Raw genomic sequence first — 15,656 nt, forward strand, 5'->3', positions numbered from 1 at the left:
ATCTCCGTTCACTGACTGCCATCGGGCAAACTCGGGTAAAACTCGGGCGAACGAGAAACTCGGCGCATCCTGCATAGCACCCCTGGTGCTCAGCAGCCCAACGCCATAGCCACTGAGCTACCGCGGTGGGTCATAGTGAGTATAAAGGAAATATCTAACTTGTTTTGCACTGTATTTTTCAGAGGAATCTGGAGTGTGTGTCCACCTTAGTAAGAGACATTGGCGTACAAGTGCATTTTCCGCAGCTGCTGAAGCTTCTTTAAAATGTTTTAAAAATAACAAAAATGAACAACTGTGAAGTACCCGCGTTCAACTCGGCATAGTTTAGGGCCACTCTTTCTTCTTTAGGATTCCACATTTCATGCTTATTCGTTATAGGATAAGTAATCAGCGGTAGGGTGCCAACAAGCTGTTTCTTCTTCGCGCGACGTCTTCGCAGTCATGCTTGAAAGGAGTTTTTGCCGCGTGTGTATTACAGCTACAGTGGTAGATGAGTTCAGTATGGCGCAAGCCTCCATCTTTCCATTAGCAAGCATAAGAAATCAGGACACGTCGGCAGGTCCTTGGGGGCAGCCGTTCCAGTATCAGCGAGCTAGGTCATTTAGGTTGACAAAAGAGACCGCCGCGCCACGCCGGATACGTCAATGGAAGAATGAAACACAGCCGTCTTGGCCTCGGCCAACACGGGCTCTCCGGTCAGTCAGGCACCAGTGAGTACGTTATAGCAAGGTGGGAAGATAAGGTGAGCCCTCGACAGAGACTGATGATGGGGGCAGCATCAGAGATGCAGCGCCTGCACTGCGTCGGATAGAATCGGAACAAGCTTCAGAAGGGGCACAAGTGTCGCACTCCGGGACTGACCATCGCGGTTTTAACGCGATAGCGTTAAGGTCCCCGTGACGTCCTCGGCAATCCCTTTCAGAAGATATCCGACCTTGTCTTCTTTCATGCGAGCGTCTACAGACTTGCACAGTTTTCAGATATCTTTAATGTAAATTCTGCAAGTCTCGCCTGGCACTTGAGCATGCTGCATCAAAGCCTGCTCAGCGCACTTCTTCAGAGATGGGTCCCGAAAGCAGCTCTTTATTTCATCTACGAAGTCTTCCCAAGCGGCCAGAGCTTCTTCGTGGCTTTCAAACCACATAAGCGCTGTGCTCCGGCGTCGGCAACCGGCGTCGGTGTGCGATGCGGGTGGCGGAGAAAATCGTACCCAACCTACCCGACCGCGCAGGCCCTTCACGTGGTGCGAGGTTTTGGTGAACGAAAATTGAATGCCTCACAGTGAAATCCGTCAGGAAAATGGTAAAGTACGACTTTACTATTCGGCGTCGGATTCGCCGTCGGATTGTTTACCAATCAGCGTCGGATTGTAATTTGAATGTACGAGAAAACCTAATTCTGCTAAGAGGAAACTCAAAAACAAACCCCTTTTCCAGCATTTCTACAAGACCTACAACCGCGCGTTGCGATACGAACGGGTCCCGATAACGCTTTCGCGTTCTACTCTTAAAGGCGAAGCTTAAGCGTCCTCCAATTTTTCTTCCCTAGATTTCTGACCACAAGTCGACTGCACTCCAAAGAATTGCATCCCGCAAAAAAAAAAAAAAAAATAGGACAGCCATGCTTTCATCAATGCCGACTTTATGGCGAATCTCTAAGGTTGACGAAAACAGCAGCTCTTAAAGAAGCCCAAGGGCATACCTTTGACGATGAAGTAAGGGTGATGCACTTATAACGCTCATTTCCTACGAAGTTAAAGCGCAGCTGCCTTCGCCATTTCCTGCCATATGTCTGGCAGTGGATTCATGTAGCATGGCTCGTAGCAAGGTAAGAAAATGACCACTCGACCGAAATCGATTACAGGGGGAGCGCCAAATTGCTGACAGACGCACAGGATCGCGAAATTTGAAGGCAGGTCCGCGAGTTTTTTTTTTCTTGTTTTTTTTTTTTATACGAGGCATTCCTCTGCGAGTCGAGCAAGTTTTGGTGGTGTATTTCGCAATGTATCTCGGTGTTCCCATGGGCCGATCACTCAGGCAGTGCTGGCTAAAATTATGCGCCACTGGGGTCACTGGGTATGCGTCAACGTTGGTATCTGCACTGGGGTCACTGATCGCCTTTATGTTCCGGATATATACGTATTTCGAAATAAATAAATCAATAAAATTCTCCGACGCGCACATTCGAAAAGAGGACCTCGAGTACTGAAGCCCGATGCTACGGAATAGAACACCCTCAAGAATTTCCCGCGTGTAAGCCAGCGCATTGAGACGCTGATAGTGCTTCGCAATACGTAGCTGTCAACTAAAGTTGAGTCTGCAAATTTGCTTCTGCTACTTCTATAGGATTGAGATGCATTCACCATGAATAAGTGCACCCTAGGAGAACAAGGCATTTTGTCGAAGCAAAGCAAGCAAGAAAGAAAGGAGAAAATAACTACATGAATGTCCAGCTGTCTACTCATGTGTCGCGATGAGTTCCTTTACTGTAGCCAGCAACTATAATGAAGGAAGCTAACTACGCGGGTGCCCTTAAATCAACGCCTGAACTAGACCTTACTTCTCCACAGTATGTTACCAGGAAGCGAAGATCATGGTCATACGTTTGCTCGAAACGAGGAGCCGAAGGACACATGATTACCCTGATTGCTTAGCTCATTTTCTGAACTTTACCTCTGACTGACAATGTTCATTTTGAAATTGTGCAAGTTTAATCGGGCAGTGAAGGCGAAGGAAGGTGAGAGAAAGAGAGCGAGAGAAGCAAAATCACGGAAGCAAGGTCACGTCTGGTTGGCTACCCTACACTTGTGGAAGTGGAAGTGGCAATAAAGATAACAAGGAAGGCAGAAAGATAGGGTGTACATACTTGCACAGGAACGTTCACTGACGTGGTAACGGGTGGTCGTGGAGTCATTTTGCCTTTAATAAACGCAGTTGCGGTTAACTGGCCTTGTGGGTACAAGAGTATGCCTCGGGGCGTTTTCTTCCGAAAGCAGTGGATGATCTAAGCGATTGAGACTATAGGCCTGAACAGTCTTGTTCATTGCCGAAAGAAGGGCAGTGGTCAGCCGCACGAATCCATACTAGCGCTGTTGGCAGTTTTGATGAGGCTTGAATGAGCCTCCGTGAATGCGTCGCGTAACCACACACCACAAAATAAACCTCTTTTCCACCGAACGTGCTTGGGTGGCAGATCAAGTCGCAAGTAAAGGTTCAGTGAATACAAGCGAAAATTCGTGCAGCCCGCTGAATTGTATTGGATAAGTACATGTGATGCAATTAGCAAATAAGTAAATCTTATTGCCGCGTCCGTTTTCAACCGCAGTACATTCGTTTGACTGGAATGGCTTATGGGCATTGTAGTGATTACGCAGTGTGAGGCTTCTTAGTGAAACCTGTAATATTTATCGCTTAATACCTAAGTAACCGCAGAGGGATCTAGTACTGCCCTTTCGCCATTGTTTATTGAAATGAATTTAGAGGACAGGTTTGCACCTTTAGATGACACATGACTACAGACGTGAGCAGCATTGTCCAGAACGCGGGAACAGCGGCTTCCGGGGCACTCCGGGGCCAGCCAGCTACGTCTAACGGTAGTTGCTGGGCCCAAACGTGCCCTGCACCTACCGGTAGACGTCGGACCCAGCAGCTAACGTTAGACGTCGCTGGCTGGCTCCGGAGAGCCCCGGAAGCCGCCGTTCCCACGTTCTAGACAAGGCGGCTCAGGTCTGTACTACTCGGCTCCTATTTCCCAATTACAACATCTGGCTCAAAGGGAACTAACAATGGCGCTATTTAAAATTAAAACCATTCAGGCAATTGACCAAGTTAGCATTGATTTCTTTCTCGCTGCTAACGTCTGCCTAAATAAACATAGCCTATATGTCAAAACGGCATGAACCTAGATGTAACACATTTATATTTAGCGCTATAGCAAATACACGTGCTAAACAAAAATAGAATTTACTCGGTTTTATTTTTACATTATATCATTTAGTACTAAAATGATTCATTAGAGGCTTGTATGCGGACCCGCATTAGGCAGTGCAAACACTCCCTAAACATATACGTATTGAGTGTTCATGCAGCAGTGATGCGCGACGCAACGGAAAAGTGTGCAAGGCAAGTTTGTGAGGCGCTCAAAGCTGCAGGCGTGGCACGTATACGGCTTTTCGCGAATGATGGCCGCTTCTTTATCCAGCACCCTTGCTGTTGCCCGTACCTCACTAAACTGTCTTCAACGCGAGCATCATCTCACTTCTGTCCGCAGTCAATGTCATCGCCTATTGACTGCCACCATTGAGGCGAGAACGAGACAAAGGAACAAAAATATCCAAAAAGCCTGATAAACGTGTTTGTATCATTATTTGCATACGCAAAAAACGCTACATAAATAGTGCTAAATCGACCGCGACCGCTCGCGACCAGGAATGCAGTGGCGAAGACGCTAAACTTGCGGACATCAGCTCAACCACTTACATCGTTGGAGTTCATTCAAATCAACAAACATGGAATGTCGAAGCCATCATTTCAATTGACATGTGCATGATTTGAACTTCCGAACTCTTGAGCCCACAACTTCTACCAAAGTGGCATGCATATTGTAACGTTGCAGTGTAGGTACACAACCGGTTTGAATGCGAGAAAAAATTACCTAACGTAAAGCACTCATTAATTACGTCCATTGAAAGCTAAGGAAAAGCTTGATGATGGTGGCCGCGACAAGCTCGTCGTAGCAGTGAATGATGTGGCCCGCAACCTGCCAATATTACCGCGACAGCGTTAAGGGCCTCGTGTCTCAGAAAATCTGGCGTCGGCGTTGGTTTCGGTATCGGTGTCGGCGTCGGCGTAAGCATCGGCGTCTGGCGGTAATAATCATGCCGAATCACATCATCTCCAACCACCCCGACCGGGTGGGCCCTTCGCCTGGCGCAAGGCGTTAGTGAACAAAAATTGAATTTCTCAAAGTGAAATTCGTCAGAAAAATCATAAATTACAACTTAACCACAACCTACAGGCGTAATGACGTCTGATTGTAATGTGTATCTACGAGAAAAAAGCCTGATAAGCAGCCAGGGTTCTTTGAATGCTATCGCGTTCCACTCTTAAAGGCGAAGCTTAGGCGTCCTCCAATTCTGATGGTGCTTCGCTGTACTTTGGTTCTAGGCAACATTGAGGGAAATGTTGAAAACCGAGCCTTTCTAAATTTAGATCAGGCCCCATGTCTCAGAAAATACGGTGTTGGTGTCGGCGTCAACGGCGTCCAATAACGCTATCGCGTTCCACTGTTAAAGGCGAAGATTAAGCGTTCTCCAAGTTTTTTAGGGCGTACTAATGCGTTCCGGATCACCGTATGATCATTGCAGCAATTCTATATTTACTTAGCATTGTTGACCCGTGTCTTTAGTGTACATCACGGTAAAGAGCTTTTGTAAGGGAAGATTTTGCAGCACTTAGGGCAGCCATGAACAAGAATGTGTTAAAGAGAATTCAATCTGCTGTTGCTGGCCGAATTGCTGAAGCTAGGAGTTTTGGAGGGAAAAAGAAACCTAGTAGCTATCGAGACAATCATTGCAAAGAGGGCAGCAGAAGCAGACTTTGCAGAATGTTTATAACGCATTGAAAAAATAGAAAAGAGGCAGCCAGAACGTGAAGCATAGGAGTGAAGGATCAAGCGCAAGGAGCTTGAAATTGAGATGAAGACTTTTGATCTGGAGCCACAGGAGCTCTACCTATGCAGGAAGCTAGCGTAATTCCGAGCCATGGTGAGTGCAATTCGCTCAATATGAAAGACATGAGGTGGCCGCAAAGAATCGGAGAGGAAATGGATCTCTTGTTATTGAACATCAAAAGTGCATGGGAGAAAGCTGGGTTCGCGAGAAACATCTGGCCGCAATGCTTATTGATATTGTTGCCATGTGAAGTAGCCGGTGTCACTGACCGCTTGAGGGAAGAAGATGCCGATGTTTATAACAGGGTTAAGTCGAGTATGCCAGAATAAAATTGGTTAAAGGCAGAAACGTTACAGTTCCAGTTTTGGGAGGTCGAAAAGGTGAGGAATGAGTTCTACCTCGATTTATCGTGTACTTAAATCGGCAACATAAAAGAGTGGGATAAACAAGAGGCGTGCGCTTACAGCCTTTCAACCTAGAGTAGTATTTTTCACTGGCTGCCTGAAAACGTGAGGTATCGGGTACAGGACAGGGGAGGCGTTAAAATGTTGCTATACAGCTGACGAACTCGCCGAAAGGTTTCTTGTCTTGAGGGGCTATCTAAAGCAAGGTTTCTGAGTGAAAATGGAACGAACTATCGAGCCGCAGATCTGAATTTAGAAAATGCCGATATGCGCCAGGTGAAAAAGGGAATGTGCGCGATCGTTAAGAGCCGGTGCCCGTCTATAAATCTGCTGAGTAAATGGACAGAACGACTGATGAATCGGAGCAATGGCAGATTACGCCACTCTGAGATGAAAACTTTTTTGCAACTGTTGTTAGACAAAAGATTTTGAAACTTTCAGTGTGCTGCGTAAAGTCCGCCGCGAAGCAATATTCAAGACGTAAAGAATAAAAATATTTAGTACAGTCATTGAGGCGGTGACATGGACAACTGATGTGCGCCACCTGCTTATTTTCTTATTCATTTCACAGTGCCTGGCGGTGAGCAATGTGTAAAGGCGTTTATTGCACGCAAGCGTTAGGGCTGACCGTCCGATCAGTTCAGGGAACCGCGAGCGCGAGCGGCGTAGTCCGAGCGATGCGCTGGAGAGACTGACTCACTAGATAGCGCTGGTAAGGATGCCCCACTGCATCGTCTCTCTTCTTTGCTACAATTACCCCGGGAAAGAAAAATGGAGCCGTCCGGCGACCAAACAGTTCGTCACTATTAGGGGATCATAATACGGCTTGAGGCCCTCTACGTTGACAATGTCGCGTCCTCGACGGCGCATGTCCGAAGATGGTTCAACGGGCTCAATCACATAGTTTAAGGGTGATGCACGCTCGACGATGCAGTAGGGACCTTCATACTTGGGCATTAACTTGGAAGACAGACCAGGTGCAGCAGAAGGAACTGAGAGCCACACAAGCGCTCCAGGAAGAAATGTGGGCGCAGAGGTGGTGTCACCGCGAATGTTGTTCTGGCGCTCTTGGTCATTGGAGGTAAAGGCCCGGGCGAGGTCGCAGCACTCTTCGGCATGTCTCACCGTATCAGAAATGGGCGCGCATTCAGATGCGTCGCGCCGGTATGGTAGCATTGTGTCGATGGTGTGCGATGGGTGCCGGCCGTACAATAAGAAATATGGCGAAAAACCAGTAGTACTCTGTGTAGCGGTATTGTACGCGTAGGTGACGAAGGGCAGAATGGCGTCCCAGTTCCTGTGGTTGGAGGAGACGTACATTGAGAGCATGCCGCCGAGCGTATGGTTGAATCGTTCCGTGAGTCCATTGGTTTGAGGATGGTACGCCGTGGTTCTGCGATGAACAACGTGGCACTCTTTGAGAACAGCTTCAACTACTTCCGAGAGGAAGACACGTCCGTGGTCACTGAGCAGCTCCTGGGGTGGCGCATGACGTCGGATGAACCGACAAAGCAGGAAGGAGACAACGTCGCGCGCAGTAGCTGCCGGAAGCGCCGCAGTTTCAGCGTATCGCGTAAGGTGGTCAACTGCCACAATAGCCCAGTGGTTTCCAGCCGATGTCATGGGAAGGGGCGCGTACAAATCTATACAAACGCTCCCAAAGGGCAGGGTGGGGCAAAGTAAAGGTTGCAGCCCAGCTGGCGAGAGGCGGGGTGAAGGTTTCCGGCGCTGGCAATCAGGACAAGAGCGTACGAACTTTTGAACGTGGCTGTACATCCCTCGCCAGTTGGACCGCTGTTGAAGGCGCTGGTAAGTCTTGAAAACGCCTAACTGGGCACACTGGGGATCGGCATGGAAAGGTGCGCAAATATCGGAACGCAGGCTGCGAGGTACTACTAACAACCACTGGCGGCCGTCGGAGCTTTAATTGCGCCGGTGAAGCAGGTCGTCGCGAATGGCGAAATGGTGAGCTTGACGGCGCAACACGCTGGTTGTTGACCTGGTGGATGGATCAGAGAGCCAGCCTACAAGCGACGCAATCCAGGGGTCCTTGCGCTGCTCCGAAGCGATGGTGAGAAGGTCGATGGAAGAAACCGTCAACCGAAATATATATTGTTGTCAGCCATGCACGGGAGAGCGCAAGAGGGAATGGGCGTCCGAGTGGTGTCGCCCGCTGCGGTAGAGTACGCAGATGTCGTAGTCTTCCAGGCGAAGTGCCCAACGTGCAAGACGGCCAGACGGACCTTTCAATGACGCCAGCCAACATAGTGCGTGGTGGTCCGTGATGACATCAAATGGGCGGCCATACAAATATGGCCGGAACTTAGTAAGAGCCCATATGATCGCGAGACATTCTTTTTCTGTCACGGTGTAATTATTCTCGGCTTTCGTAAGCGTTCGGCTGGCATAATGCGACGACATACTCAGGGAAACCTTGCTTTCGTTGCGCGTGGACAGCGCCAACGCCAACACCTCTGGCATCTGTGTGTACCTCTGTAGGGGCCGTCGGATCGTAGTGGCGCGAAATTGGGGGAGAAGTCAGCAAACGACGAAGACTCGTGAACGCCTCGTCGGACTCTGATGACCACGAGGTGAGGAGCCCGTTGCCCCCTAGAAGCTTCGTCAGGGGCGATACGATGGCGGTGAAATTCCGAATGAAGCGTCTGAAGTACAAGCATAGACCGATGAAACTGTGCAATTCTTTGATGGACATTGGCTTGGGAAATTCGGCAACGGCACGAAGTTTGTCGGGGTCGGGGAGAATTCCGTCCTTGGAAACGACATAGCCAAGAATCGTGAGTTGCCTTGCAGCAAATCGGCACTTCTTTATGTTTAATTGTAGGCCAGCGTTCGATAAGCACGTCAAAACACGCCGAAGGCGTTCGAGGTGCGTGGGGAAGTTGGGCGCGAAAACTACGATGTCGTCAAGATAGCACAAACATATGTGCCACTTTAGTCCTTGCAGAACTGTGTCCATCATGCGCTCGAATGTCGCGAGCGCATCACAGAGTCCAAAAGGCATGACGTTAAACTCGTGCAAGCTGTCGGGCGTGATAAAGGCTGTTTTCGGCCGATCGACTTCTTCCATAGGCACTTGCCAATACCCGTAGCGCAAATCCAGAGATGAAAAGAACTCGGCTCCTTGCAGGCAGTCAATTGCATCGTCTATGCGTGGCAGGGGGTAGACGTTCTTGCGAGTGATCTTGTTGAGCCGGCGATAATCGACGCAAAACCTTACGGCGCCGTCCTTCTTGTAACAAGGACGACAGGAGAAGCCCATGGACTTTTCGAGGGTCGAATTACTTCGCGCTGAAGCATGTCATCGACTTGCTCATTAATCACACGACGTTCACTGGCAGAAACGCGATACGGGCATTGTCGCAATGGTGGGTGAGAGCCAGTGTCGATGTGGTGGGTTACAGTTGAAGTCCGACCCAGGGAAGCTTGCCCCACGTCGAAAGATGAACGAAATTCTTCCAAGAGAGACAGCATCTGGGAACGCTGGGCCATTGTAAAGGTTCCAGCGATGGAGGAACCAAATACATCTCTCCGTGTTGTGCGTCAGATGTAGATACAGCACTGAGCGTACGGTAGATGGTGCAATTCGGGTAGTCGGGCACGTTGATAACTTGCACGTCGTCGATGGCTTCCACGGCACCAACACATTCTCCTCGGAGCACTATGACTGGGTATGGGCACGGGTTGCAAACGAAAATTGTGCTAGTGCCCTTGATGATGTCCTCGGTCGCAAAAGGTAGCAACAGCCCTTCCTTGCGAGGACACGGCCAGATGGGGAAAGGAATGCAATGGCGTTCGAGAGGCCACTGCAGTGCATGGACAAGATCATTGAGGCGTTGGGAGCAACCTGAATGTCGGCTTCGACGATCAGTTTCCTGGAAAGCGACGAATCTTCACTGGGCATCAAATCGAGCAGTGGCGATAGTTCGATTTCGGCCCGTGCGCAATCGGTAACGGCATTGTGGCGCGAAAGAAAATCCTATCCGAGGTTGACATCGTGAGAGCAGGAGGAAAGGACGAAGAATTCTATGGCGTATATAACGTCCTTCATTTCTACAGGAGCAGTGCAAGACGCCAGGGGTCGAATATGCTGAGCACTGGCTGTGCGAAGGGACAGTCCGGACAGGGGCGTCGTAACTTTCCGAAGTAAGCGGCAAAGTGTAGCGTACATAACACATACGACTGCGCCTGTGTCCACGAGTGCAGACGCGCAGACACCGTCGACAAACACGTCTATCACATTGGATGCAATGTGGACTTGTGCACTTCGACGTGGTCGCAGCCCTTGCCTCTTGGACTGCGACTGTTAGTTTTCCTCATCCCGAGGGGCGGCACGTGGCCGCATCGGCGATAAAGAGCGCCGGCGCGGAGATGGGGAACGGCGGGTGTTCGGCGGCGGGCGGTATGTTGGTGACACACCAGAAGGTGGGTCGTAAGATGGACGGGGCGAACGGTTTGGCATGGATGATGCGACGCTGGGCGGCTACACACGATTACAGAAATGGGCCACGTGACCGGCGTAGCCGCAGGCAAAGCATATAGGCCGGTTGTCAGATGTTCGCCACCTGTTCGCTGTGGCTGGTCCCGCCCACGTCGGAGCACGCCCGGTATAGAGCGGCTGGTGACAGGACTGTATAGCGGGCTGCACTGGTGGCCTAGCCACGACGTCGGCAAAAGTGAGGGGCACATGCGCAGAGTGGGTGGGGCCTCGCGACTACTTCAGCGTAGCTGAGCTGTGCTGGTGCTGGTGCCGGGGCCTGCTGGGGTGGAGCCACGACCTCGGTGTAGCTCAGTGGCATAGGCGCAGGAACATGGTGACGTTGGTCGGGCAATACCTCGGCGATTTCTTGCTCGATGGCGCGGTGGAGCGGGGGCACGATAGTCGAAGCGGGCTGTGGCACATGCGGCAGCTGAGCAAATAGTACCAAGGAGAGTTGGCGGGCTACTTCCTCCCGAATGAAGGCCTTCATTTCCGCACGCAGTGCGCTCCGGTCGAAGGTGGTAGCCAGACCAGCGATGTGTTCGTCGCGTGATGAAGACCGACGAGTCAACGAGCGCTCCTGCGTAGCTCCTCGTAACTTTGGCAAAACGTAACGATCTCTGTGACGGATTGTGGATTCTTAGCGAGCAGCCTGTTGAAAGTGGCGTCCTCGATTGCTTTCATAACGTTTCGGATTCTGTCTGATTCCGACATCGTCGCGTGCACGCGCTTACACAAGTCCAGGATATCTTCGATGTAGCTAGTGAAGGAATCTCCCGGCTGTTGGGCTCGTTCTCACAAGGGGGATTCCGCTCGCCCCTTGCGCACAGCAGGACGACCAAACACAGTTACTAATGAGGTCCTGAACGCGGACCATGTCGGAATTTCCGTCTCGTGGTTGTTGTACCAGAGGCTTGCCACGCCGGCGAGGTAAAAGAGCACGTTGCTTAGTTTCGCGGCATCATCCCATTTATTGATGACGCTTACTCGCTCGTACGTGGACAGCCAGTCCTCCACGTCGTTGTCGTCTGTGCCGCTGAAAACAGGAGGACCTTTGTGGCGAGGTAGACCAGAGCGCACGACGGAGTGTGCAGGAGGCGTTTGCTGGGTCGTCGGCTGTGATGCCTCCTGAGACATGGTTGAGGAGAGGGTACGGGATCGAAGCTCCAGGATGCGTTCTAGCGTAGCACGCGCCACCACTTGTAAAAGCATTTATTGCACGCAAGCGTTAGGGCTGACCGTCCGATCAGTTCAGGGAACCGCGAGCGCGAGCGGCGTAGTCAGAGCGATGCGCTGGAGAGACTGACCCACTAGACAGTGCTGGTAAGGATGCCCCACTGCATCGTCCCTCTTCTTCGCTACAAATGTTGCTCCTTTAGTGGCTGATGTTGCTTAGTAAGTTTTGATCCTACGTGGATTCAAGCCAATTAACTATCGGGGATCAGTTCCTGCTCAGTTGGCATCTGCATGCTTTGGTCCCCAACGGGGCGCACTGCATCCTCTTGAGTTCCTCCGGGCACTATTTCTCCTTGGTGAATAAACTTTAGTAAGATTCCTGATAGCGTTTTTCTACATATAGAGAAAAAATCTCCAAATAATCTGGAACAAATCTGGGTATATAAATAAATATGGGATCCGATGCACTGTGGGCGTCGATGTAAGCGATGCTTTCTATGCTGTTTGCTTTATTTCACGATAATTATTGTCTTGCTTGTCGCTTCTGGTCGTGGTTCTCACCACGCTCCTCGGGCTCCATGGCCGCCACGCGTTGTTGTACCACTTCTCGATTCTGGTATAGTAGTGGTCATACCACGCTGCTCGTCTCCCATGGCCGCCACGCGTTCTTGTTCCGCTTGTCGATTCTGGACGTAGTGATCACGACGCTCGTCGTCTTTCATGGCCGCGACTCGTCGCCGCCTTGCCTCATGTCTTCGAGCCAGCATATATTCGCGGTCTTTACCACGTTTCGATGCGTATAAATAACGCTCCTGTTAAGCGCGACTCTTCTTTCGGGCCTCACGTGTCCTCGACGCTGAGTGGATGCTTTGGCGCCATTTTGCCGGCGCGTGTTAACGTGCTCCTTCTTCATTCGTGGCCAGCACGTTGTTGAGACGCAAGCTCCAAGCGCTTTCTTCAGGCTATGAAAGATTGTAATGTTCCCGCTATCACAGCCCAGCACCTGCATTTTTGTCGCATAGGAAAGCAAGCACAGTCCATGCCATACGCACAAAATTTGAAATGCTGCCGCGGCGGCCAGGATGCGCGGAGGCGAGCGTCATCTGGTGGTGTTGCAAGAAATCCAGCGGCACGCGCGAGTGATCACACAGCAGCAGCAGCAGCAGCGCCCGGAAAGTTGGGAGAAGAGGTAACGAAAGCTTGCTTTAGTACAGCCGTTTTACGGGCTGTGTTTAATCTTCAGCTTTTTGAGATACAAGCGATGATCTTACCGGCGGAAATGGTTGGCGCGTTTTTGGGTAGTGTGCAGCAACAAAGTTTTTATAGTAGAGGCTTTTAGACTGCCTTTGTTGCGGAGCTCTTAAAGGTCATTTTTGTCCATCCACGTCTTTTCACTTCACTTACTTCCTTACAATCGCATTGCAAGGGTATAACATGAGGGGTGCATAATAAAATAAATATTAGACACAGCTGTTCATTTTGAATATAGGTGACAACAGCTTCAGCAAAGGAATATGGGCTTGTGATGGATGTGATGGTGTATTGATGTATGATGGTATATTGATAGTGGTGTGTATAGATGAAAGATGGTGTGTGGAAGGTGGTTCCATTTCTTGCGGCTTGAATTAAAAATGATGCTTGAAAAGTGGTGGTCCGGGCACGTGCGCATGCCACTTGAAGCCGATGACTGGGGCGATGAGATGTGTATGAAGGCGATGTGATGTACGGTTGATGATTAAGGGAGCTGTAGAAAACTAAACGGAAGTGCGACCTGCTAACGGTAAGCAAGCGTTGCCAGACCAGATTCCGCTTTGAATAATGAAAGGCCGATGCCAATTGAATATGAAGACAGCATTAAACTAGTAGCACAATTTTGTACTGACCCGTGTGCACTTATGATATAAGTTTGATGCAGGTTCCAGATGGGAGATGCATACTCAATTTTCAATCTTACCAATCATTTGTAGGCTAAAGATTTTACATGTTGAGGAGTATGACTTACATGTCGCCTAAGAAATGCCTGTGGTTTACCAGCAGCTGAAATGATGTTAGTGTTGTGCAAGCACCTGGAGAGATCTGAAGACAGGCTGACACCGATATATTTCAATAATTCAACTGATTCTACTCGAACATAAGCGATTGAATAGGTAAATTTTAAGGGGTCCCAGCAACGAGAGAAGGACAGGCGTTAATACCTGTGAGGATTTAGGTTCATTAGGCAGTGATAACACCACTCTTGTACTTTGCTAAGGTCGGTCAGGATTGAAGTATGGTCAAATGTGTTGGTAACTCTGCGGTAGATTATACAACTATCTGCAAAAATGCGAATGTTACTTGATACATGTGTTGGTAGATCGTCAATACAAATTTTTAAAAGAAGCTGTCCAAGGAATCACCCCTGCGGGATGCCTGACGTTATGAGGAGCCTGTTAGAATAATGATTATTAGCAAAGACAAACTGAAAACGATTAGTCAAGAATGCTGTATCCACTCTATTACAGAGGGGTGTAAGTTTAACTGAAACATTTACGGAATCAAACGCTTATGAGGATCCCTGTCAAATGCTTTTGCGAAATTCAGGAATGTGCCATAAGTCTGAAGGAACTGTCAAGGTTAGCACGCTGGTCGTGAAGTAAGACGGCCAACTGCGTTTCGCAAGAATACCCTTTGAGAAACCCAAGTTGACAGACAAAGGTGAGAAAAGGAGATTGAGTCTAAGAAGTTTACGACGTGCGAGTATATGACAGGTTCCATGATATTACAGGGGACACTAGTTAATGATGTAGGACGGTAATTTAGTGGGGTGTCTCTGTTGCCTGATTTGAAGACTGGAATGACCTTGCCCACTTTCCAGTCGGATCGTAAGATGCCTGTAAAGAACTGACCGCGAAAACAACAAATGTGGGTACGCGGCAGATACAAGCTTAATATTTCATTTAAAGTTTGCAGTTACTATTATCCATGCCTGCTGACAATGAAAGCTTGACGTTATCAATGATAGAGGTGATGGCGTCTGCAGAGAATATAATTGGTGACATACGCGCGCTTATAGTAGAAGTGGGAAAGTCTGAAGTTGGTCTCATTAGTAAATGCATTAAAAGGGGCTGCGTTAAAATGTCAGCACACTCGCTGTCGCTCGCCAAGTGCATTTAACGCGCTGACCATGCCCACCAGAGGGTTAAATATTTGCCAAAATTGGCGAGGGCTGTTTGTAAGTTAGTTCATCGTTGAACAAAGGAGAAGTTAGCGTTTTCAACAGCCACTTAGATAACCGTCTTCGGCCAAAAAATATTTCCCCCAAGATCAGGAGTAGCTGTTTTGAGTGGCTGAGCGGAAAATACGTTTCTTTTTGTTTTCGAGCCCCTTACGTGTATTTAAGAACATGGCTTGTTTCGGTTTGCGTGGTATGTTACTCTTGGTACAAATTTATCAAAAAATCACCTAGTTTGTATTTAAATATGGTCCAGTTGTAATTAGTAGACCGCGTAGAACCTAACCTTGCGAATATAGGACGAAATGCACCCAGATTATTATTCCTATGGTCGTAATTACCTCTGTTATACAGGCGGATTGTTTCGCTGACTAAATGGCATCTTACAAGGTGAAATGAAAATGTGGCACTTTGTGGTGACTGACTTCGCGTGAATGTGTTATCGATAATAAGCTTCCGGGGTTACTGGTTAGTATAAAATCTAAGATGCTGAAACTGTTCTGCGTAACTCATGTAGGTTGTGATTGGTCGTGTAAGTTTTTTCATTATGGTGTTTTACGTGACAAAACCACCATCTGATTATGAGGCACGCCGTAGTGGGGGACTCCGGATTAATTTCGACCACCTGGGGTTCTTAACCGTGCACCTAAATTGAAGTACACGGGTGTTTTCTGCATTTCGTCCCCATCGAAATGC

This window comes from Dermacentor silvarum, chromosome 1 (genome assembly GCF_013339745.2).
Source record: "Dermacentor silvarum isolate Dsil-2018 chromosome 1, BIME_Dsil_1.4, whole genome shotgun sequence".
In the NCBI taxonomy this organism is placed as follows: domain Eukaryota; kingdom Metazoa; phylum Arthropoda; class Arachnida; order Ixodida; family Ixodidae; genus Dermacentor; species Dermacentor silvarum.